This window comes from Suricata suricatta, chromosome 7 (genome assembly GCF_006229205.1).
Source record: "Suricata suricatta isolate VVHF042 chromosome 7, meerkat_22Aug2017_6uvM2_HiC, whole genome shotgun sequence".
Lineage (NCBI taxonomy): Eukaryota > Metazoa > Chordata > Mammalia > Carnivora > Herpestidae > Suricata > Suricata suricatta.
This window is the reverse complement of record NC_043706.1, coordinates 64,819,796-64,843,573: the sequence shown is the minus strand read 5'-3', so window position 1 is coordinate 64,843,573 and position 23,778 is coordinate 64,819,796.

The following is a 23,778-nucleotide window of genomic DNA, read 5'->3' as shown; positions in this document are numbered from 1 at the left end:
TTGGCAAATATGTGAAAAAATTATGTAAATAGAAATAGTGAGACACTTTTATTTTAGAAGAAAGTCAAAGACATTTTCCTTGAAAATACCCCTAACTTTGCTCCTGTCTTGAAACAACACCACTACCAAAATGAGGTTACACAAACAGACCTCAAGGGAGTGGACAGGTGCTGAACTTCAAGTGGGGGTGGGGACACTGGTCTGTAATGACCCTAACCTGCACAGCTGTCCATCAATCCATGCTTCCTCATCTCAGTCTCCCCCTCTAGCTCCTCACCCAGGGGAACAGCCGTTCTTTGCTGGGGAACCTCTAGTTGAGTGAATCAGTACACCCTTGCATGCTCTCCTGCATCCGAGAAGCGAATAGGACAGAAGCTACCCAAATCCACAATGTGACTGGAAAACCAATTCCAGATGATTGCAGACAGCATCTCTGTTTACAAAACAAATGCCACTAACATTCTCATGATAAGTCAGCTCAACTGATGGTGATTTATTTTTAAGATTCCCAAATTTGTTTTTCTTTTAAACATTTCTTCTTATTATCAGAATGAAAAAGGTTATATTATTTATTCTAGCTGTAAAATAATACATGTAAAAAATCCCTGCATAGAGAAAAATGTTTTTAAAAATATAAAAGTTATCTAAATTCCAGCAATCAGAAGTAACTACTCCTACCATTTTGGTGACAATCCATCTAAATGGTTTTCTACACTACAGTCCTCAAATTGTGCTATGCAGATCCCTGGCTCAGATTATATAATATTATTTAAAAAGAAGACTTTGGTGATAAATTAAGTCTGAGTGGACGCCTAGGTAGCTCAATCAATTAAGCATCCTACTTTGGCTTACGTGATGACATCATGGTTCATGGGTTCAAACATTGTGTCAGATTCTCTGCTGACAGCTCAGAGTCTGAAGCCTCCTTTGGATTCTGTGTCTCCCTCTCTCTCTGCCCCTCCCCTGCTCATGCTCTTTCTTTCTCTCTATCTCTCAAAAATGAAAAAAACGTTAAGATTAAAAAAAAAATATTAAGTCTGAAAAATGTTAGGTTAAACACAGTTAAGGATGTTTCTCTGTTGTCTACCTTTTCAGAAACTTTAGTATCTGGTTATGCTATGAGAACCACTAAGAAAATGTTACTATATAGAATTTCTCAAACTGATAACACTGGAATTTCTTTTTGGAACACAAAACCCCCAAATCTGTAAAATGCTGTCTTTTCATCACTTTCTCATATATTAATATACTTTATATGAGCCAATCTTCATCTAGTTTTCACGTAAACTCAACAATATAATGTGTCATGACCATGTGTATTCATGAAGAGAAATACAAATCATCATTTTAATGGTTGTGTAATATTCCATTATGCATATGTATTATCTTCTACTTAACCAAATTCTCTATTACTGACCACTGGGGCACAAAAACAAAATAAAGACATACACCCCTAATTTACAAAATATTTGCCAAATTATAATGGGATCAGTAAGCAAAATGGTAAACATATCATTAAGAATACATACAAGAACACAGACAATTTACAGAAAGAAAAACAACAGACTAACAAAGACATGAAATTATATTCAAATTCACATCAATGTTGTGCAAGTAAAGACATTGAATTACAATATTTTATTATTTTTAAAGTTTATTTTTGAGAGAGAGAGAGAGAGAAGTGGGAGAGGGGCAGAGAGAAGGAGAGAGAGAATCCCAAGCAGGCTCTGCACTGTCAGCACAGAATGCAGTGAAGGTCTTGAGCCCACAAACCATGAGATGACCTGGGCCAAAGTTGGACGCTTAACTGACTGAGTCACCCAGAAGACCCACAATGTCTTATTGATTAGACTTGTGAAGAATAAAAAGGCTCACAAAAGTCAGCATTGGTGAGGGTTTGAGAAAATGTACACTATTTTCCCCATTAGTGAAAAATGTAAATTGGTATGACCTTTCTTGGGGGTAACTTATTCATATTTATTAAAATTTTCAGTGAGTGTATCCTTGGAATCAGCAGGGCCATTTTAGACTACTGTTTGGTGGAAAACCTCAATCACCTTTTATAAATTCTCCCTTTTTAAGGTCTATGGCTGGGAGTGTACTGTGCCAAATTTGTGGGCAAGACAAACCTCTATTCTCCACTTTTCCTCAAGAAGCTTATGATGCGCACGCTTTGAGAAAACCAAATTCTCTCTCTCTGTCACACACACACACACACACACACACACACACACGCACACACACACACACACACACACACACACACACACTGGACTTTTCACCAAAATACTTTGAATACCCACTAATAATAATTCATTTGACTAAAATCGTGATTAGAACACTGAAATTAATGAAGCTCTTTCCAGGGGTGGCTTGGTGGTTAAGTATTGGACTCCCAGCTCTGGTCCGGGTCCCAGGGTCCATGAGTTCAAGCCCAAATTGGGCTCTGTGCTGACAGTTCAGAGCCTGGAGCCTGCTTCAGATTCTGTGTCTCTGTCTCTCTTTGTTCCTCCCCTGCTTGTGCTCTGTCTCTCTCTCAAAAATAAATAAGCACTAAAAAGTAATTTTACAAAAAGACCATGTTAAAAAAAATCAAGCTCTTTCTAAGCAGAATTTTTCCACTTTTAGTAGTAATTAAAAGAAAGTTTATATTCCCAAGTTTCTGGCAGGACTACATTTGGTACAACTGGAAATCCTTCTAGCAAGTATAGGCTAACAAAGGGCAGGTTTTAAAAATCAGGATTTTATATTTGATGACACACTGGCTGCCTTTTCCTTTTTGTACTTTAGTCACTGAACATTGGTTTTTCACTTCAGAAGAATAAATTCTTGTGTAGAGGAAGAAGACAGCTAGGTAAATAAGATAAACCTATTCCACTGGAAGTTCTATGAGAAAATGAGTTGTATTGTACTCACTGTGGTGCCACCAATCCCACTGCTTATTGTCCTGCTCATTGGCTGGACTCGTAAGGACCTCTTGACTCTAGTTATGAGCAAACCTCATGTTAATAAACTTAGACTAAACCATAAGAGACTCTTACATACAGAGAGCAAACTGAGGGTTGCTGGAGGGGACATGGGTGAAGGGATTGGCTAAACTGCTGATGGGCATTGAGAAGGACACTTGTTGGGATGAGCACTGGGTGTTATGTGTAAGTGATGAATCACTGGGTTCTACTAAAACCGGTACTACATTGTATTTCACTAGTTTGAATTGAAATAAATGAATTAAAAATAAAATAAAATATCTTTAAAAATAAACTTTGACTTTTGAAGTTGAGCTCTAAACGGATGGCCTAGCTATGATACCCACTCCACATCCATGTATTCCCTGGGCATAATTTCCTAGATATGAATATAATATTACTGAATAGAGAGAGTAGGAACTCCTGGGCCAAATGAAAATTTAGCTGGATGAGAATTATAAAGAATCAGTATTTGGAAATGCTCTTGTGTCAAAATCAGACAAGATTATTAAGATGCCGTATCAAGAAACAGGTGAATAAGTCACAGGAATAAAAATTACAGCATAGGGAATAGAGTCAATGGTGTTGTAATAACAGCATAGTGGCAAATAGTAGCTGTACTTGTGGTGAGCACAGCATAACTTACAGAGCTGTTGAATCACTATGTTGTGCACCTGAAACTAATGAAACATTTTGTGTCAACTATACTTCAATAAAAAAAACAACAACGTGATTCCACAGTTAATGAAAATAAGGTGGAAGGAGGGGGAAAGGGGACCAGAACAAATATGTGTTAAGCACCTTATGTACAGTAGTGGCTTTATGTACATTTTGCACTTCATCCGATGCTGCAAGAGTGTTGCTATTGTGCTTATTTTGAGTGCATGTAATAGTTTAAATAATTTGCTGAAGACCTCAAACCTTTAGTGTGTATTAGAATCACTGTGGAGCTTGTTAAAACCAGTTTTCTGGGCCCCACCTCTGAAGCTCCTGAGTCAGTATGTCTGGCATGGGGCCAGAAAATCTACATTTCCAAGTAGTTCTGAGGTACTGCTCCTCCAGCTGCCAGGTCAAAAAGCAAACTTTGAGAACCACTGGAACTTGGCTTTTATCTGTACTGATTTTAAGAAAGCAACTGGAAAACATTTTTATTTTATTATTTTATTTTATTTATTCTTAAGTTAGTTAACATTTTTATTTTATTTTTTATTTTATTTATTCTCAAGTTAGTTAATAGTTCTATTATTATTTATTATTTTATTTATTCTCAAGTTAATATTCTCATGATTCATCATGTACATATGACACCCAGTGCTCATTCCAACAAGTGCCCTCCTCAATGCCCCTCCCGCATATTTCCCACCCCCTCTACTGACCATCCCCATCAATCCTCATTTTGTTCTCTGTGCTTAAGAGTCTCTTATGGTTTGCCTTCCTCTCTATTTTTATTGTGTTTTTTCTACCCTTCCCTTATGATCATCTGTGAAGTTTCTCAAAATCTACATATGAGTGAAATCATGTGCTTTTGTCTTTCTTTGACTGCCTTTTTCACTTAGCATAATACCCTCCAGTTCCATCCATTTTATTGCAAATGGCAAGATTTCATTCATTTTCATCACTAAGTAGTATTCCATTGTGTGTGTGTGTGTGTGTGTGTGTGTGTGTGTGTGTATACACTACATCTTCTTAATTCATTCATCAGTTGATGGACATTTATGCTTTTTCCGTAATTTGGCTATTGTTGATAGCACTGCTAGAAACATTAGGGTGGATGTGCCCCTTTGAATCAGCACTCCTATATCCTTTGGATAAACTCCTAGTAGTGGGTCATAGGGTAAATCTATCTTTAATTTTTTGAGGAAACTTCACACTGTTTTTCAAACGGGCTGAACCAGTTTGTATTCCCACCAGCAGTGTAACAGGGCTCTCCTTTCTCCATATCCTTGCCAACATCTGTTGTTTGCTGAGTGGTTAATTTTAGCCACTCTGACCAGTATGAGATGGTATTTCATTGTGGTTTTGCTTTGTGTTTCCCTGATGATGAGTGATGTTGAGCATCTTTTCATGTGTCTGTTTACCATCTGGAGGCCTCTTTTGAAAAGTGTCTGTTCATGTCTTCTGCCCACTTCTTGACTGGATTATTTATTTCTTGGGTGTTGAGTTTGGTAAGTTCTTTACAGATTTTGGATCCTAACTTTTTATCCAATATGGCAGTTGCAAATATCTTCTCCCATTCTGTCAATTGGCTTTAAGTTTTGTTGATTGTTTCCTTTGCTGTGCATAAGTTTTTCATCTTGATGAGGTCCCAATAGTTCATTTTTGCTTTTATTTCTTTTGCCTTCAGAGACATGTCAAGTAAGAAGTTGCTGTGGCCAAGGTCAAAGAGGTTGTTGCCTGTTTTTTCCTGTAGAATTTTGATGGTTTCCTGTCTCACATTTAGGTCTTTCATGCATTTTGAATTTGTTTTTGTGTCAGACATAAGAAAGTGGTCCAATTTCATTCTTCTGCATGTTGCTGTTAAATTCTTCCAGCATCATTTGCTAAAGAGACTGTCTTTTTGCCATTGCATAGTCTTTCTTCTTTGTCAAAGATTAGTTGGCCATACGTTTGTGGGTCCATTTCTGAGTTTTCTATTCTATTCTATTCTATTCTATTCTATTCTATTCTATTCTATTCTATTGATCTATGTGTCTGTTTTTTTATGCTAATACCATACTGTCTTGATGATTACAGCTTGTAGTACAGGTTAAAGTGCAGGATAGTAATACCTCCAGCTTTGTGGGGTTTTTTTCAACACTGCTTTGGCTATTTGGAACTTTTAGTGTTTCTATACATACTTTAGGATTGTTTGTTCTAGCTCTGTGAAGAATGTTGGTGCAATTTGGATTCGTGTTGTATTGAATGTGTAGATTGCTTAATATTGACATTTTAACAATATTTATCCTTCCAATCCATGAGCTTGGAATGCTTTTTCATTTCTTTGTGTCTTCTTCAATTTTTTTCATAACCATTCTATAGTTTTCATGTTCAGATCTTTTATCTCTTTTGTTAGGTTTTTTCCTAGGTTACCTTATGATTTTTTATGCAATTGTAAATGGGATTTATTCTCTGATATTTCTTTCTATTGCTTCTTTATTGGTGTATAGAAATGTGACTAATTTCTGTACATTAATTTTATATCCTGCGACTTTGTTGAATTTCTGTATCAGTACTAGCAGTTTTCTGGTGGAGTCTTTTTGGTTTTCCATGTAGAGTATCATGTCATCTGAAAAGAGTGAAAGTTTGACTTCATTACCAACTTGGATGTCTATTATTTCATTTTGTTGTTTGATTGCTGAGGCTAAGACTTCCAACACCATGTTAAACAACAGTGGTGGGAGTGGACATCCTTGTTGTGTTCCTGACCTTAGGGAAAAAAAGCACTCAGTTTTTCCCCATTGAGGATGGTGTTATCAGTAGGCCTTTCATATATTGCCTTCATGATATTTAGGTATATTCCTTCTATCCCAACCTTTTGGAAGGCTTTTATTAAGAGTCTCATGCTCTACCAACTGAGCTAGCCAGGCAGTTTGAAAGCTTTTATTAAGAAAGGATGCTGTATTTTGTCAAATGCTTCATCTGTATCTATTTACAGGACCATAGAATTTTTATCTTTTCTTCTATTAAGGTGGTGTATCACATTGATTGATTTGTGAATATTGAATAAGCCCTGCAACCCAGGAATGAATTCCATTTGATTACGGTGAATAATTCTTTTAATGTATTGTTGAATTTGACTTGCTAATACCTTAAGAAGTTTTGCATCCATGTTCATCAGGGATATCAGCCTATAATTTTCCTTTTTAGTGGGGTCTTTATTTGGTTTTGGAATCAAAGTAATGCTGGCATCATGGAATGAGTCTGGAAGCTTTCCTTCTGTTTCTATTTTTTGAAACAGTTTGAGAAGAATAGGTTTAAGTCTGCTTTAAATGTCTGGTAGAACTGTCCTGGAAAGTCATATGGCCCAGGACTCTTATTTATTGGGAGATGTTTGATAACTGATTCAATTTCATCGCTGGTTATGGGTCTGTTCAAATTTTCTATTTGAGTTTTGGTAGTATGTGAATGCTAGGATTTTGTTCATTTCTTCTTGATTATCCAGTTTATTGGACAATCAACCTCAAGAAAAAAAATCTAGAAATCCTCCAAATAGAATATCTTACTAAAGAATGAATGAATCAACCAGGGAATTAAAGAAGAAATTTAAAAATACATGGAATCAAATGAAAATGAAAACATGACAGTGCAAACCCTTTGGGATGCATGAAAGGCTGTCCTAAGAAGAAAATACATTGCAATTCAGGTCTATCTCAAGAAGCAAGAAAAGCCTGAAATATACAACCTAACCTTACACCTAAAAGACCTAGAAAGGCAGCAGAAAGCCAAAAGCCAGCAGCAGAAGATAAATAATAAAAATTAGGGCAAAATAAACAATATAGAATTTTAAAAAACACAGAACAGATCCATAAATCTAAGAGCTTTAGATTTTTTTGAAAGAATAAACAAAATTGATAAACTCCGAGCCAAACTTTTCAAAAAGAAAAGAGGAACCAAATAATTAAAGTCACAAGTGAAAGAAGAGAGATCATGAATAGCACCATAGAAATATGAACAATTATTAGAGAATACTATAAAATTTTATGCCAATAAACTGGACAAAAGAAATATATTTTTATAGTATCTCTTTGGTCAAGATTTCCCCCATATTAATGCATAATTAGTTTCATTCAACAAACAATTCTTTCAACAAACTGTTCATTCAACATATAGGATAGTGCTGGGACAGAACATAGAATTATAGATTGAAAATGTAATTGTGTAGGAATTAAAGACAAACTTTGGCCATAAAGTAAATACATAGTTAACAAGAAAAGGAGGCTCTAAAATGCTAAGGCTACCTCAGGAAATATTACAGTTATGAGAAGAAACCCACAATTGGGTTGCAGACAGTGTCTGGATTAAGGAGTTTAATTCTGGGTGCCACTTAAGAGAGTAGAATAGAGACGAGGTATGGAGAAGTGAGCTCAGAAATTCAATGATCTTGCTCCCTTGGCCTCCATTTTGTTTGGCCAAAACTGACACTAACCTCTTATGTGAGCACATGCCCAGGTAACAGCCACAAAGTCACAATTAAGTGCAAGTTCCTGGTACAACTTCTCCAAGGGCCCTTGTGATGAACAGTCTCTCCTCCCATAACCTTCTACTTATACCCTCTTAGGTAAGACCCCTCAGGAACTTACCAAAACTCTGCTCTTTTTGGTTTGAATTGTGCACTCCAGCCTTAGCCTTGGAACCCAAAAGCACTCCACCCACAGGCTCTCACAAAGGCACGTGCCCAGATGCTGTGATCTCTGCCTGTACCCTGTCTTGTCTTTCCCAAGTGGTCACTTGAGTTGTGCCATGTACCTCCTTCAGAACCTGTGAGTAATAGACTTTTCTATTTCTGGGTTCCTTGTGGTCTTTTGTTGAATAGACTCATTATCTGACACCCCAGAGCTCTACTTAACAGATATTAATTTAACAAAGTCAAAACACTGGGATACAGAGAGTTCCAGAGCTTCTGAGTAAAATGCCAGGATATAGGGAAGACTCAGTGGCTGAAAATATTGGGTGGTGAAGAGTTGTACTAAATAAACTCTATCTACTTCTGACCTAAGATTAAGTTCATATTATAGGGTAAAGACACCTAAACCACTATTGTACTACAACAGAGCTAATTAAAAATCTGTCAGGAAGGAGCAAGGATGTGGTAGATAAGACCACTGTTTTCTGACAAGATGGTAGATCTGAGATGGGCCATTAAAAATGGCAGAATTTCAAAATGTGGAGTTTAAATTTGTTAAATTCAACTAACACTTCTGGGGCATTCACTGCATGTGGGGCTAGGCACCTGGGGTACGAAGATAAATTGTCCCTGCCCTGCAAAGTGCTCAGCTACTGGGCGTCAGGTGGTGAGAAGGAAATAGAAGTGGGTCCCAGGTATCATGAAGTTCGCAGTGTAGTGGGGAGAACTTTGCAATATAGTGGGATAGAAATTTTGGAAGGGGGTGGAAAAAGATTCTAAGGATGATTAGAAACACAAGTATGGTTATGACATGCATGAGGCCCTCCTTCTGGCTGGGCAATCCAGTGGATGGGGAGTGTGGGTATAAAAACTGAATAAATGCTGTGGGAGATTGTGTGAGTTAAGAATAATGTAGGTGAACAAAGTAGGCTTTTCTAGTGAAGTTTGAGCCTAATTGTTGGATAACGGGCTTCATATAAAAGATGCTGGAGGGTGAGGGTGACATGATCCAATCTGTGTTTTGGGAGGATAACTGAGACCAAATTAAGGATGAATTTGGGAAACAAGAGGTTGGATGTAGGGAAATTAGATAAGAGGTCACTGCTAGAGATCATGAGAAAGATGAGTGCTTTTGTATGATCATATTAGGTAGGTCAAAGATGAACCCAGGTTAAATAATTTTTAAGATTAAACACATGGAATTATATTTAAAAATACTCAAGATAGACATTTGCTTTCTTCTTTTCTTCCTCCTTTTCCATGCCTGTTTATCCTCTTTCTGCACCCCTCCCCCAACCTTTCCGACTTCTCCACTCTCTTTTCCATTTGGGAATATGTTTCTAAGTCCAGGAGAAGATTCCTGTGTTAAAATCAGTAGAGAGGATGGAATAATAACGTAGTATGTTGCCATGTTATAAAGTATCTTCTTTGGCTCTTATTCTGGTAATGCAGATACAGGGTTTGCTGGTCTGGACAAGTTTGGTCTCTTTAAGATGGTCTGGGCCTCTGTGGTATAACTCAGAACATGATTCCCATAAGAACTATGTACACAGCGTCCCCTGGAGTTCAGCAGTACAGAGCCAGCTTTGCTGCTTATAGCCATGACTTCTGAGTTGGCAATACAGAATACCTGGTAAACGTGGTGGGTTGTAGATTTAATCCTGAATCTGACCACACCCTCATCCCCCTACTACTCCCAACATGTGACTCTTGCTTGATTTCCTATGTTTGCTTTTCTTGTTATCTGACTCTATTCTATTTATTTTCTGGTCTTGACTTTCCTTTTATTTTTTTAATGTTTTTTATTTATTTTTGAGAGACAGAGAGAGACAGTGCAAGCAGGGGAGGGTCAGAGAGAGAGGGAGACACAGAATCTGAAGCAAGCGCCAGGCTCTGAGCTAGCTGTCAGCACAGAGTCCGATGTGGGGCTTGAACCCATGAACTGTGAGATCATGACCTGAGCCGAAGCCGGACGCTTAACCAACTGAGCCACCCAGGCACCCCTTGACTTTCCTTTTAAAGCAGTATTGTTATTAAAAAAAATATGTGATGAATTTGTCTTCTGGACAACATGTGACAAAGTACAGATGCAGTTCATGCTAAACACCTTCTTTGATAGGTGTTTCCCAAGGTAAGCATGGTGTCAGTTTCTTTAAGGCAGAAGCTTTTTGGAAGCTTCACTGTCTAACAGCATTTTTTTTCTAATGTGAATGTAAATACAAGGTTGTGTTCCAGACTAAAATCCTAAACAAAAGACCAGGATTTGTGAAATTCCTGATGTGATTTCATAATAATTTGTTTATTGGTTCTTTTTTAAGTAAATAAAATGAAATACTATTTCAAATCAAAGCATACACATCAAATTCTCAGCAAATGAAACAGAATGACAAAAATTGAGTCAGTGACCAAAAAGTATTTATTGGAGGCCTGTGATGTGCCTAACGCTGTTTTTTAAAAAGCTTTTTAGTGTTTATTCATTTTTTGAGAAACAGAGAGAGACAGAGTACAAGAGGGGGTAGGGCAGAGAGAGAGGGAGACACAGAATCTGAAGCAGGCTCCAGGCTCTGAGATGTCAGCACAGAGCCTGACGCGGGCCTCAAAACCATGAACTGCGAGATCATGACCTGAGTCAAAGTTGGATGCTTAACCAACTGAGAAACCCAGGTCCCCCACACTGTTTTATTTTTCATATTTATTTGCTTTGAGAGAGAGAGTGGGAGGGACAGAGAGAAAGAGAGAGAGAGGAGGAGTGAGATCCCAAGCAGGCTCTGCACTATCAGCACAGAGCCTGATGTAGGGTTTATGAACCATGAGATCATGACCTGAGCCAAATCAAGAGTCGGATGCTTAACTGACCAAGCCACACAGCCACCCAGTGCCTAATACCATTTCAAGTGTCTGTGCATAAAAGACCTAAAAGAATAATCTCTGCCCATAAGGATATTTAAATCTAGATGGAGAAACTATGGATAGGAAATAACCCAAAAACAATGCAGGAAAATACAAATTCTTTTTGATAGGTAAAATATTAAACACAATGCTAGCCAGCCTATGTAGTATCAATGTAGGTTAAGAAAGTGAAGTCCCAGTGGAACTAACAGACAGAAAAATCAGAGAATAACTTTTCTACTTTACAGATATATTTGACATCTTGCTGGAGGTTGGAAAAAATATGCTGATTTTGAATAGGCTTTATTAAACTAAGCATACCACTGGTCACACTGAGGGATAATAGCCCCAAACTCAGGTCAGATGCACAGTATGGGAGAAACAGTCCATCTCTGCAAGAAAATTAGCTGAAACAAACAATAAGGAGTTTTTTCAGGTTCAACAAAGATCTCCATAATCTGAAGAGAACAAGGCAAAATTATGAAAAGATCAAATAAAAAATGGTGAGCCAGCTTGTCTCTGTGACTCATCTGGGAATAAAACTGCTGCCACATGAGTAATTTCCTGAGGTCTTTGTAAAGCATCAGGCCTGTCCTTGAGCCCTAGACCATCTACCTCCAGAGCTTGTGTCCCTATGTCCTTCTTCTTCCCATGAATGGCTCCTGGAGGTGTTGTTGGAAGGGTAATAAAATGAGGTGCTTGAAGTTCTTCTAGGGGACAAAACACATTAGGGAACCCAAGGTGGAGCAGGGAAATTCAAATTCCAATGCCTCAAAAACACAGCTGGTCTTGGAGACAATCAGGGCTGGTGGAGAGGAGAGGCTGGTAGAGATCTCAAAGGATCCCCTACTAATCAGCTTTTGACATCTGTTTTGTTTTTAGTTTTAAAATGTTTTATTTATTTTTGAGAGAGTGAAAGCCAGGGAAGGGCAGAGAGAGAAGGGGACAAAGGATCCAAAGCAGGCTCTGTGTTGACGGCAGCAAGCCCAATGTGGCCTCGAACTCACGAACTGTGAGATCATAACCTGAGCTGATGTTGGACACTCAACTGACTGAGCCACCTGGGGGCCCAACTTCTGCCATCTGTTAAGGTGATGTGGGTGTGCCTGGTCTGTTCACTGTGTTTCAAGAGAAGCCAGAAATCCAGTTGTTCATCTAAAAACATCTCTCGCATTTTAAATATTGGCATTTAATTCAAATTTGTTTTTAAAATGCTGTGTAGGTCAAATAAAACACATTTCTAGTTAATAATTGGCCTATGAGTCAACAGGTTGCAAACTTTAAGATGGTGTGCCATGCTGAACAACTTTTATTACGTGAAGGTTTCTGCCCTTCTCTAGCAGCAAAAGCCTTTAGAGTGGAAAGGGTCATCTTCCTTTGTGCCTTTGATTTCTCAAAGGAGAGTAAGGTGGAGAGGGAGACTGGTGAAGGATTACAGGCTCAGAAACTATATGGGTCTCAACCACAGAAGCCCTGAATAGTCATTTGACTCTGTGCTAATTCTCATTCAGTCTAGACCCACCTAGAGGGTCAGCCTTTGTAGGCTTTGAGCTATGTAGAATTGTTCATATTTGATTATTTTTGAGCTAAGAAAGTCAATTTTATAGTATGGTGGCTGGCTCAAAGTCATTTCCCTTCTCAGATATTAACCCATGGCTATGTCATGTGTGGTTGGTCTTGAGCAGATTTGTAAAGTTATCAGAATTTGTTTTGGGGAGAATTTAACATAATGAAAATAAGTGAGCTATGAAGCTAGGCTGCCTAGGTTTGAAAACCGGCTCTGCTCTTTTTTAGCTGGTTTGCTTCAGCTTCCTGGTCTGTAAAATGGGGCCAAAAGTAGAAGCTACTTTCTAAAAATAAAACCTCCATTGTGAAGGTCAAAAGAGTTATTGTGTGTGACACCGGGCACATAGGAAGCTCACATAGTGAGCTATTATTTAGCTCTAGACTGCATGGGAATTAGCACAGAGTCAAATGACTATTCAGGGCTTCTGTGGTTGACACCCAAATAGTTTCTGAGCCTGTAATCCTTCGCCAGTTGCCCTCTACCCAATAGCTTTACTCTTCTTTGAGAAATCAAAGGCACAAAGGATATTAAAAAAAGAAAACCCTCTCACATGCATAAATGAAAGATTGCACACAAAGAACTCACATCTTTTCAAGCTTCAATAGTAAATATTCTGCTACTATATATTAAATACTGCCTGGTTTGCCCAAGCTAAGATGAAATAAATTGTATCATTTATCTTGAATGTATCATAGATAAGCTGCTATATAACGATTGCCACTTCAGATAGCTGTGAAATTAGGTGATTAACTAGTTGTTACTTAACCTTCTAATTTCTGTATAAGTCTAATTACATAAAACAGAAGTTGGTGTTTTGATTTTTTACTTTGCTTTTCTGTTTGGAGTGTCATTGTAACTACTGTATTGTAAATGATGGAAAATAATTGCATATGTTAAAAAAATATGAAACTATAAAGTAAAAAAATAAAATAAAATAAAATTTCAAAAACAAACAAACAAACAAAAAATCCTGTTTATGTAAAAAAAAAGAAACCCAAAAAACAAAGGCACAAAGGAAGAGGACCCTTTTCACTCTGTCTGCTTCTCATGATCGGTTACCTAGGAATCGCTCCTGCCATACTCTACAGTCCAGCTTTCTTTTGACAGCACTGTTTATCTCTTGATCCAAATGTCTTTTCCCATCAGATCTTATTTTAATTATCACAAGAAAAACAATTAGATAAATGATGACTGACACCAGTTTATTAGGTGACTTTTGCAAGTTGTATTTACATTTAAAATAAAGCACTTAATGAAGCAATCTTTTCTTCCCCAAACTTTCCTGACTGTAAGAAACACCCAAGACTGTTAAACCTCCAGATCGTGTCCTTGGAAACTGAGGTTTACTTAGGCCAGGATGGGCTCTGGGAATCTATATTTATAAAAACCACCTCAGCAATTATTATTTGGTAAGTTTGGAAAAACTACTCTATGCCAAATAATTCAGTTTCTGATGGTTAAATTCTTTATTATAGGCATATTTTCTTCTTCCTTCTTGGGAGCGGTTTGTAAGTGCCCCCGAATCACAATCATGGACCACTCCTGTGCATCTACACAGATAACTTGAGATCTTAATTTTGAAATTAGCCGTGAAAGTCTACAAGGAAAAGAGCTTGCTTGTAATCATTGCTCATAAAAATACTCTTCAGATTAGTGTTAACTCAAAGGGAAGGGGGGGGGGGTGCCTGCGTGGCCCAGTAGGTTAAGCATCTGACTTCGGCTCAGGTCATGATCTCACAGTTTGTGAGACAGAACCTTGCATTGGGCTCTGAGCCTGCTTGGGATTCTCTCTCTCTCTCTCTCTCTCTCTCTCTCTCTCTCCCCTCCCCTGCTCATGTGCATTGTCTCTCTCTTTCTCTCACTCAACATAAATAAATATTTTTAAAAAGAAACAAAAAAGAAAACCACAGGAACATGATCTATTTTATATATCCGTGGTTTCTTTGCACACTAAGACTTAGCCACCCTTCTAACTTTATAATGAAATGTTACAGAGAAAATCTAAATCTAATTCAGATCAGTGACACTGATTTACTACATAGTATCCATTTATTCATGTTTAGTAGAGAGAGCAGTTTACATTTTTAAAAATCAAGTTAACTTAGATATGTATGATAAAAATCAATGTCATCTTTTTGTCTTATTTTCCCACCTGCAACCTACTACTCATGTAGTACATGTCCTCAGTGTAGTAGCTGCTCACTTAATATTTGCTGAATTAAAATAGAGTTGAGTTTCACTCATGGACTTTCTCTTTATGTTTTTCATCCCATATCAGTCTTTTCAACCATACCTAAATACACACACAACGCTTGTGGTTCACACCATGTTCAGAGTGGTTAAACTCTCTGAGATAGATTAAGCTCATTGAGGATCGTGTTGCTTTTACAGAGTGCTTCTTTGAGGAGAAACATGAGCAGGACATCACGTTCAAATGAATTTTTCATCTATTTTTAGTCTATTTGGATAATCATCAACCTCTAAGTGACTCAGATGAAATGTGTTATTTCACATAAGAAAAAAAAGCTACTGTCTAGAGAACATATGTTTTTTTACTGGAAAGGTAATCGGTTTCTTTGAGTCATCTACACTCTCCAATAGGCTGATTCCTGGGAGAGGGGCATCTGGGTGTATTTTATGTATCAGATATATCAAGGTTACGGGAGAGCAGCCACAAATCACCGGTATTGCTGTCTTACTTTTGCGACCATGACCTCTCTTTCTACGCACATTTGTAAGTCAGATGTATATGGAGAATTGGTTTATTTAAACTAAGATTTTAGCTAACACAACCAGCAACCTAGAAATAGAATGGTTACTGCTTCTAAGAATTAAAACTGACTTTGTCATCAAAATATTGTTAGTATGACTCTATTTAAAGTTAAAAATACGGTGAGGTCCACAGAAAAGCATTTAGTCAGAGCACACTGGGATGGTACATCAATGGCACCAAATACATAAATATAAATATTGTTTTATATTATGATAGCCATAACATTTTTTACAGCTTTTTACTGCCACATGTACCTATTTTTTTTAAAACATCTTTAAATTCAACAGTTTTGAACTTATAAACATCTGAGGGAAAGCTTTTCTTCAAAATTTACTAATTTCATGGAATTCTATTATATTTTCAGAATAGCTTACATTTAAAAACCAAATTACCTATACATTCCAATACACAGAGAGCAGACTCAAGATCATTATGCGGTAAATTGCCAACTTGGGTATTTAGCTTCTAAGGATTAGAAAGTATTGAAGGAAAAAAAATAAATTGTATTATATTTAAAAAAAAGAGTTAAAATAAACCCATGTTACCCAGATAGTTAAGTACCACTGCAAACAAATCAACAAGTAAGAAGGGAAAGAACTATCATGGTTGAATTTGTGTCTTATTTTGCATATCGGTGAAAATGTCTGACTTCTGGGCAAAATAATTAGATCCTACCTGCTGTGGCTACTGTAACTTACATTTCTAAATTCTTTGGGAAACATGTGTCAATACTATAATAGACTTTATAATAGATTCACATCTTAATGACAAATGTAATTTATTCATTATTACTGTGTGGCTAAAAATAATGCCTTGTTGTTAGTTCTTTCATACAACCTTTGGAAATACATGCAGATTCACCTTGTATGATTTAACATGCTATAATATTGATTAAATATCTCAAATGTATATATTTTCTCTAAGAGAGGCACAAAAGTCCATGTGCATAGACATGACATAAAAATATTCAAATTATTTTAAAAAATAAATTGAAAAAATCTGTTAAACAAGGTTCTTTCCATATTTGCATAGTTAGGGAAAAATGTGATACACACATGATCATACTACTATGAATTTAAGCTTAATTTTTTAAATTAAATGAAAGGATGTTACATATAGTGAGGCAAGGCTGAGAACCCCTTACAAACTTCTTGTTTGACCTGCTGCCTCTTCTGGACAAAGCCTGTATCTGTGCTGTCCAGCTGTCCCCTAGGCATGCGGGGCTATAGAACATATCAAAGGATGAATTTTAAATTCTATTTGATGTTAGTAAATTAAAATTAAATTTTAAATAGTCACACATGATGGTGGCTGTGATCTTTGTAAATACAATGGTATGCAATAAAAATGGAAAAGAATTCCAGTTCCTGGGGAACCACGGCTGGCTTTCCTGTGGCTGGAATTTTGTCAGCAGATTGCCATACCCCACAAAATGGGGTTGGGATCTCAGACTTTTTTTTAGACTGAACAGGTAACTTAGATGAAATATTAAGAACAGTTTGTGAAGAGTTAGTGGTATGTGTGTTGAGTCAAGTAGTTTACTATCAGGATTACTAATGTTACTACATGTACGTCTCCCTTCCAAATTTTTCTGGTTTTCCAAGAAGTTCATCCAAAATTCTGCTTGTGGGAGAGCCACTTTGGTGTGAGCTTCTCACTCCCCTTGGCTCCAGTCTGCCCACCGCTTCTCTTAAGTAATGTCACCCCTGAGTTACTTATTTGGGAAAAAAAAAGTTACTTATCCAGGCTCTGTAGATTGAAGGGCTATACAAATATGATTTCCATGTATGTGACAATGACTGGGAGATAAATCCACAGGCATACATTGCACAGTGCAAAAGTTGAAGCCTCTTCTGATAAAAGTTAGAGAAGTAACAAAAGTCTGAAGAGTCAACCAAACTCTTGAATAAAATGTATGCACCAATGCTGGAGAGAGAAAAAAAAAAACACATGTGGGTAAAGAATTTGATCAAGCAATGTACAGTTCCATCAGATTCTACTGTTGCAAGGGAGCTTATGAAGAGCCATTTCAACATCTTACATAATAAAGAAATTTATCCAGAGAGGATAAATGACCTGACTCGGATCACATGTATATGAGAAGAGCACTCTAGTCTACGGCTTGAGTTAATGGCTAGGTCAATGCGCTTAACCTAAGAAAAGACTTCCTGTTTCCCTAATGCTCTGTTGAGAAAGTCATTTAACTGTTGCTTCTGAGGCAAACCTAAAAGATGGTAGTTGAGAGCCAACCTAAAGCAGGAATGTCTCACATCTCCTTTCCCCAGTGCTAGCCCCAGAAGAGAAATTCCTCAGACAACTCTTCAAATATGAGCTTTTCAGCTACCCGTGATAACCTATAATTTCAAGCCTTTTAAGGTCATTCTGGGAGAGAGGTTTAAGATGAGAGAGTTCTTTTTCCTTTTGAAAAAAGAAACCTCTGGTTTTCCAAACATTTCATAAACCTCTGGAACTCTCTGGAGTGAGCCAGAAGTGGAAAAAGTAACTGGAACTTCTTGGGAAAAATTAGTAGTAGCTGTTGAAAAGAGCATTTATCAGTAATCCAGACACTGAGGAAGTTTAGACATTGCTGAATAGGCAGAGTCTGGGCAGAAATGACCAGACTTGGGGTGTTGCTGGTCAGATAACCTGGTCTAGAAGTAGGTTGTATTAGCTTCCTAGGGATACCATAAGAAAGCATTACAAGGTGACTCAATACAATAGAAATTTATTGCCTCATAGTTCTTGAGACTAGAAATCCAAACTCAAGGTGTTGGCAGGGCCATGCTCTCTCTGAAGGCCTCAGGGGAGTTTGTCTCTTAGTTCCTGTTGTTGCTGGCAGTCCCAGATGTTCCTAGGCTTGTAGACAATCACTACGGCTGTGGTCCCGTGGCCTTCTCTCCTGCAGCGTTTTCTCTCCTGGTGGGTGTGTATCGGTCTAACTAAGGTAACTCCGCACACAGTGACACCTAGTGGGTCTGATTGTAGGCATTTAAATCCCCTTGGATGCTGAAATTCCCTGCTCTTAGACTATCTTTTACTTTGAGGACTGTAAGCCTAAGTTTCTATGGAATTTTCTGACACTGCAGAGCTATTAACGTGGAACAAGACTCAAATCTATTAACAGCTCTGGAAACCTGAAAGATTTACAGTATGTTTGAGAAATTTTTTTGAGAGCCAGTAAAATGCCATATAAGCCAAGACGGAATATGAGACACAAGTCATTTTATCCGTCTTTAATATCTGTAAGCCATATGAGGAGAGCAGACCCAACTGAAATGGGCTTAGCATCTTGTTTTTTCATAAAACAAACTAATGCTTTTTTTAAAAAATGTTTATTATTTTGAGAGAGAGGGAGAGAGAGAAAGAACAAACAGGGAAGGGGCAGACAGAGAGGGACACACAGAATCCAAAGCAGGTTCCAGGCTCTGAGCTGTCAGCACAGAGCCTGAGACGGGGCTGAAACTCAAGAACCATGAGATCATTACCTGAGTCAAAGTTGGACACTTAACTGACTGAGCCCAGGCGCCCTATGGATGCCCCATCTTTGTATATGATAGTTTGTTTCCTCAAATGTGACAAATGGAAAAACAGATGCCTTTTACCCAGGTCTCTATCAAGTTTTCCTTAGCCCCTCTGCCCCTCTCCCATTGTCAGTTTTGTTTTCAGTCCTTGAGAGAAGCTTTGTCTTATCCCCAGTTGAGCTGATGAATCGAGTTTATCTAGAGCTACTGTATACATAATGTATACATCACAATCTTATGGGAAAGCTTCATGAGATGTTTAAATGTGGTTCTGTTTAAATATTTATAGTGTGGCATAGAGACAGCTGAAATGAATGAGGAACCACATGTTAAATTTTAAATATTAGGTGAATAACATCAAAGAAGTAAAAATGTTTGGTTTTTGTGACTACAATCATTGGGTCATATTTGGGTGTTAATATATTATCAGATTACTGTATGGTGTTCTCAGAGTGGGCAGGAAATAAAGGAGCTATTTGTTCTAAGATGAAAATTTCTGCAAAAGATATGCTACCATTTGTATTTCTAGAAACTTAGCAAAATCAAAATAGCATTAGCCAACTATTTTTTTACAACTATATAACTTTTATTACATGACAACTTTTCTTACAACATGAACCATAAAACACTGATTATTTAAGAAAGTGTTCAACTCATTTCCCTGCCTCTTCTTGACTTCCCAAGGTGGAGCTATTGTTGGTCCTATGCCCAGGCCTAAACATAGTTTAGTCTCTAAGCCAAGTGTGACCTGGCCTGGCAGATCTTCTTCATGGTAAGAATTGAGTGAGATTATATGGAGAATAGTATTAGCTGAGTCAGGCCTCCTAGACCGAGGCCTTCGATCTTCATTAATGTTTATCATCTTTTTCTGAGGGAGGTCGATCCTATTTCCTGAGCCTCCAGTCTGAGTTACTCTGCCATAAGTGCATCTGTGGGCCAAGAGGCCACTACGTTTCCTATTGTTGCTACCTGTGGCAAATGACTGCTGCCGTGTTCCACCAGCCAGTTTGGAATTCTTGTTGTCATCACTTCTGTGAACCACACTTCAACGCTTGACACCGCCGTGAACTAACAGGCTGCCCTTCCCCTCTTTGTGTTTCCCTAACTTTCCCAAGCCAACTTCTCAGACACCAAGTGCCACTTTCTTGTTCTCTGGAGTTTCCATTTGGGAGCTGCTCATGGTGGGAAGGGACCTGGGTCTGGCCACTGAAAAGGGTGTGTAGGGAAATTCAGATGGTGATATGATTGAAAGGGGAGGTCTGTGAGATTTGCCATGAAGTTGCAGTGGTGAGAAGACACATCATTTTCCTTAGATCAAACACATATTTGAGGGGGTTTTGGAAGAGGCTGGTGGAGGTTATGGGCAGGTCCTCCCAGGGTCTCCCCTTCATTCTTCTACTGAGCTTAAATAGTTTTCTTGTTTTCTACAAAATCTTTATTTTATTTTAAGATTTTGATAAATGGAAGGTAAAAAAAAATCCCCAAACATTGTTTGTTTCTTCTTTGAAAACAATATAGTCATATTAACACTTGATCAGTGGCCCTAAATGTCTTAATCAAACGTGACTGATTGTAGTAGGCAGTATGGTATGTCAAGGGTGATGTAAGTTGGAATGCTTAGATCAAGACGTGGCTGGCTTCTCCAACTTTATGTATGAGGCCATTCAAATAACAGGAACAAAGGCCTTATTTCTATTTCACTTTTTCCTTAAAGCCAAGTATGATCTCTCAGTATGTAAGATGATAAACTTCTTCTTGAGAATAAACATTTATTTTGGGTTTTAATTTCTCTGTCAAAACAAGATTATTATTATTGAAGTCTTTCTACAGCACCCAATTAAGCCATTTATTCTTATGACTCTTTTCTTGACTGCTTTTCTACTGGCCTTCCCCCCCCCGCCTTCTCTTTCTATAATAAATCATGTTCCGTTGTGGCTACTTCCTTTGAAAAAGGAGTATGGGACAGAGATAGAATTAGGAGACATATTTTTTAGGGAGAGGATAAAATCTAAATCTGAAATTAAGAAAGGCTTAGGCAGGATTATCAGTAGAAGCCAGAATATCAAGACAAAAGTAGGAAATGTTATTGAAATAGTATTCTTAAGTTTCTGTTTGTTTGTTTGTTTGTTTATAGAGGGGTCACTGACTTGGGCCAAGACCACTCACAATGAAACATTTCCTCAGCAGGTATGAGGTCGAAGATTTGTAACCAGTTTGGGAGTCAGACTTGGACAAAAGAGTCAGGAATAAAGATGGCAGATGGTGAGATGATAAGCTTTTCTATGTTATAACCTGATATTGACTTGAATAATCACCCTTATCTTGTTCTTGAGTGATAAGACAAAGGATTCCAGATTTCCACTTTTTACTTCAAAGTGAACAGCATGTCTTTCTAAACATGGGAGGGAGGAAGAAATTGGGCTCTGCTGCAGCTTCATTGGAGTCTTCAGCTGACATAGAGAGAAATTCTCATGATGGACTGGCCTCTTTAAGCTGTCTCAAGATAGAATAGAGGATCAAGATTTTATACCTTCATCAATTATTCATGGGATGTGGACCACCTTGGAAAAGGTGTGACTTTGGGTCAAAAACTGACTTCAATTTACATACTTTTATTTGTTGTGCAGGCCAGGAAAGCTTTACTTTCCATGAACTATAAAGAAATGCTGTAACAAATGAGACACTAGAAAAGAAAGAAACTTATAGAGAAGTTTCCTTTAATGCTATTGATCTTCTTTTAATACTATTGATCTTAAGCTACACAGAGCAGAAGGCAGAGCGACTGCATGCACAGTTCCAAGGGGCTTATAGTCTATTATATAGTAGATGACTAGTGTCCATATGAATATCACTCCCTAGATTTGTGCAGTAAACAACCGTGCAACCATATGCTTGCTGTGACTTAATATGATGTGGAAATGTAAATGAATGCAACTTTTTGAAATTCAGAAGAGAATTGTCTTATTTGGCAACATCTGACTAAGTATTGATCCAAGCCTAGAGGTGGTTTATTCCTTGTTTAAAAAGTTATTTTATTTTATTTTTGGGGGGAGAGAAAGCGTGAGAGCAAGAGTGAGAGTGGGAGAGAGAGATAGAGAATGAGAGACTCTTCAGCAGGCTCCACACCCAGCACCAATGCGGTGCTGAATCTTATGACCTTGAGATCATAACCTGAGCTGAAACCAAGAGTTGGACACGTAACTGACTGAGCTACCTAGGCACCCCTTAATCCTTTTTAAATTTACCTGGCATCACTTACTTTATCTCATTGTCTTTGTCTTCCTTAGAATCTGCTTCTTTCACAAGTAATCCTAAAATATCTAATGTTTGAGCATCACATTTTGAATAATAAAGAGAAAATATTCTGCTTTCCTTAGGGGGCTGACATTCTCTAATTCTTTTTCTTTTGTAATTCTGTGTAAGGCCTGTGACATTTATTGAAAGAGCTGGCTACATACCCAACACCTATACGCGTACCGTACACACCTCCAGAGGGGAGCCAGCGGTCCCGAGAGTCAATCTGGGAAAACATGCGGTTTTCTTGCATTTTCACTTCTAAATTCTGTGAGAGCACTGAGGAAGGGCAGTCATTCCAGACAAGTGTCCCAGTGTAGCGAGGTCACAGCTTCCAGAGTCTTAACTGAAGACCCTTGACTTCCCTTCCTGTTGTGACATTTTGTGAATTTCTGTCTTAGTATAATCTGTTATTTTTTTGATAAGAGCATGTGGTTTTTGTGGCGCCTCACTGTAAAATGCAGAATGGTATCTGTGTAGTCACCTCCTCCCTCAAAGGTCTAAAATTCCTCTTACGTACCAGAAAATTGGGTGTAGAGATGTCTTAGAGCCATTTCAAGGATTTCAATAAACTGATGACTGAAAATACAAGCTGCCCAAATAAGAAAACAAAATTAAGACTTTATCAACCAAAACCATCATTTGGAGTTTTGTTAAGAACCACTTGGACAAAACTCAAGAGTAACCAACAAGAAATGGCTCACAGCTTGAGGGAGAAGTACTGTCATTAGGGCATGCAACATCACAAAACCTTTCGTAAGTCTTTGGAGTCTGGAGACCTGTCCTGGAGCTGCCAGTCAGGGTGCTCATCCTGGTGTTTTCCATCCTGCTGAAAGTGCTGGACTGTCAGCTCTAGGCTCAGAAGTAGATTCACATTCCATTGGACTTGGGCTTTTGACCCAGTGGCGTCCATTTGCAGCTTGGCCAGTGTCTAATGAGGTAGCTTGACATGAAGCACTGTCCAACTAGGGGAGCAGCGAATTAGTTAAGTCAGAGAATAAGAAGAGAACAATGAGAGGGAGATGAGAGCTGAGTAGACATGCAGAAGGAGGTATTAGTGGGTCTCTGGGGTGTCATAGTTCCAGTTGGTCACAAATATCTTCAGTTAAAGTAAGCCAGGGGAACTTCTGTTTGTCACAGGCCACCCAGTTTTAATGCCTGACTCCATGTCAGCCATCATGCTGGCTCGGTTCTAAGACTGAAGGGATCTGATCACTGAAGCTGGTTTTATCACCTTTAGTGGGAAAGACCCCAATACCTGCCTTATGGAAAAGTGTTAACCAGCCACAGCCAATAGGGAGTAAAGAAAGACTGTGGAAAAAGAAACAGTCAAGTTGTACAAACCTTGAGGGTAAAGGTTCTCTCTTTCTACACACTTTTCCTTCCTTTTTGGGAGATTTCGGCCTTCATACAAGTCAAAACAAGGCCCCAATTTCAACAAATGC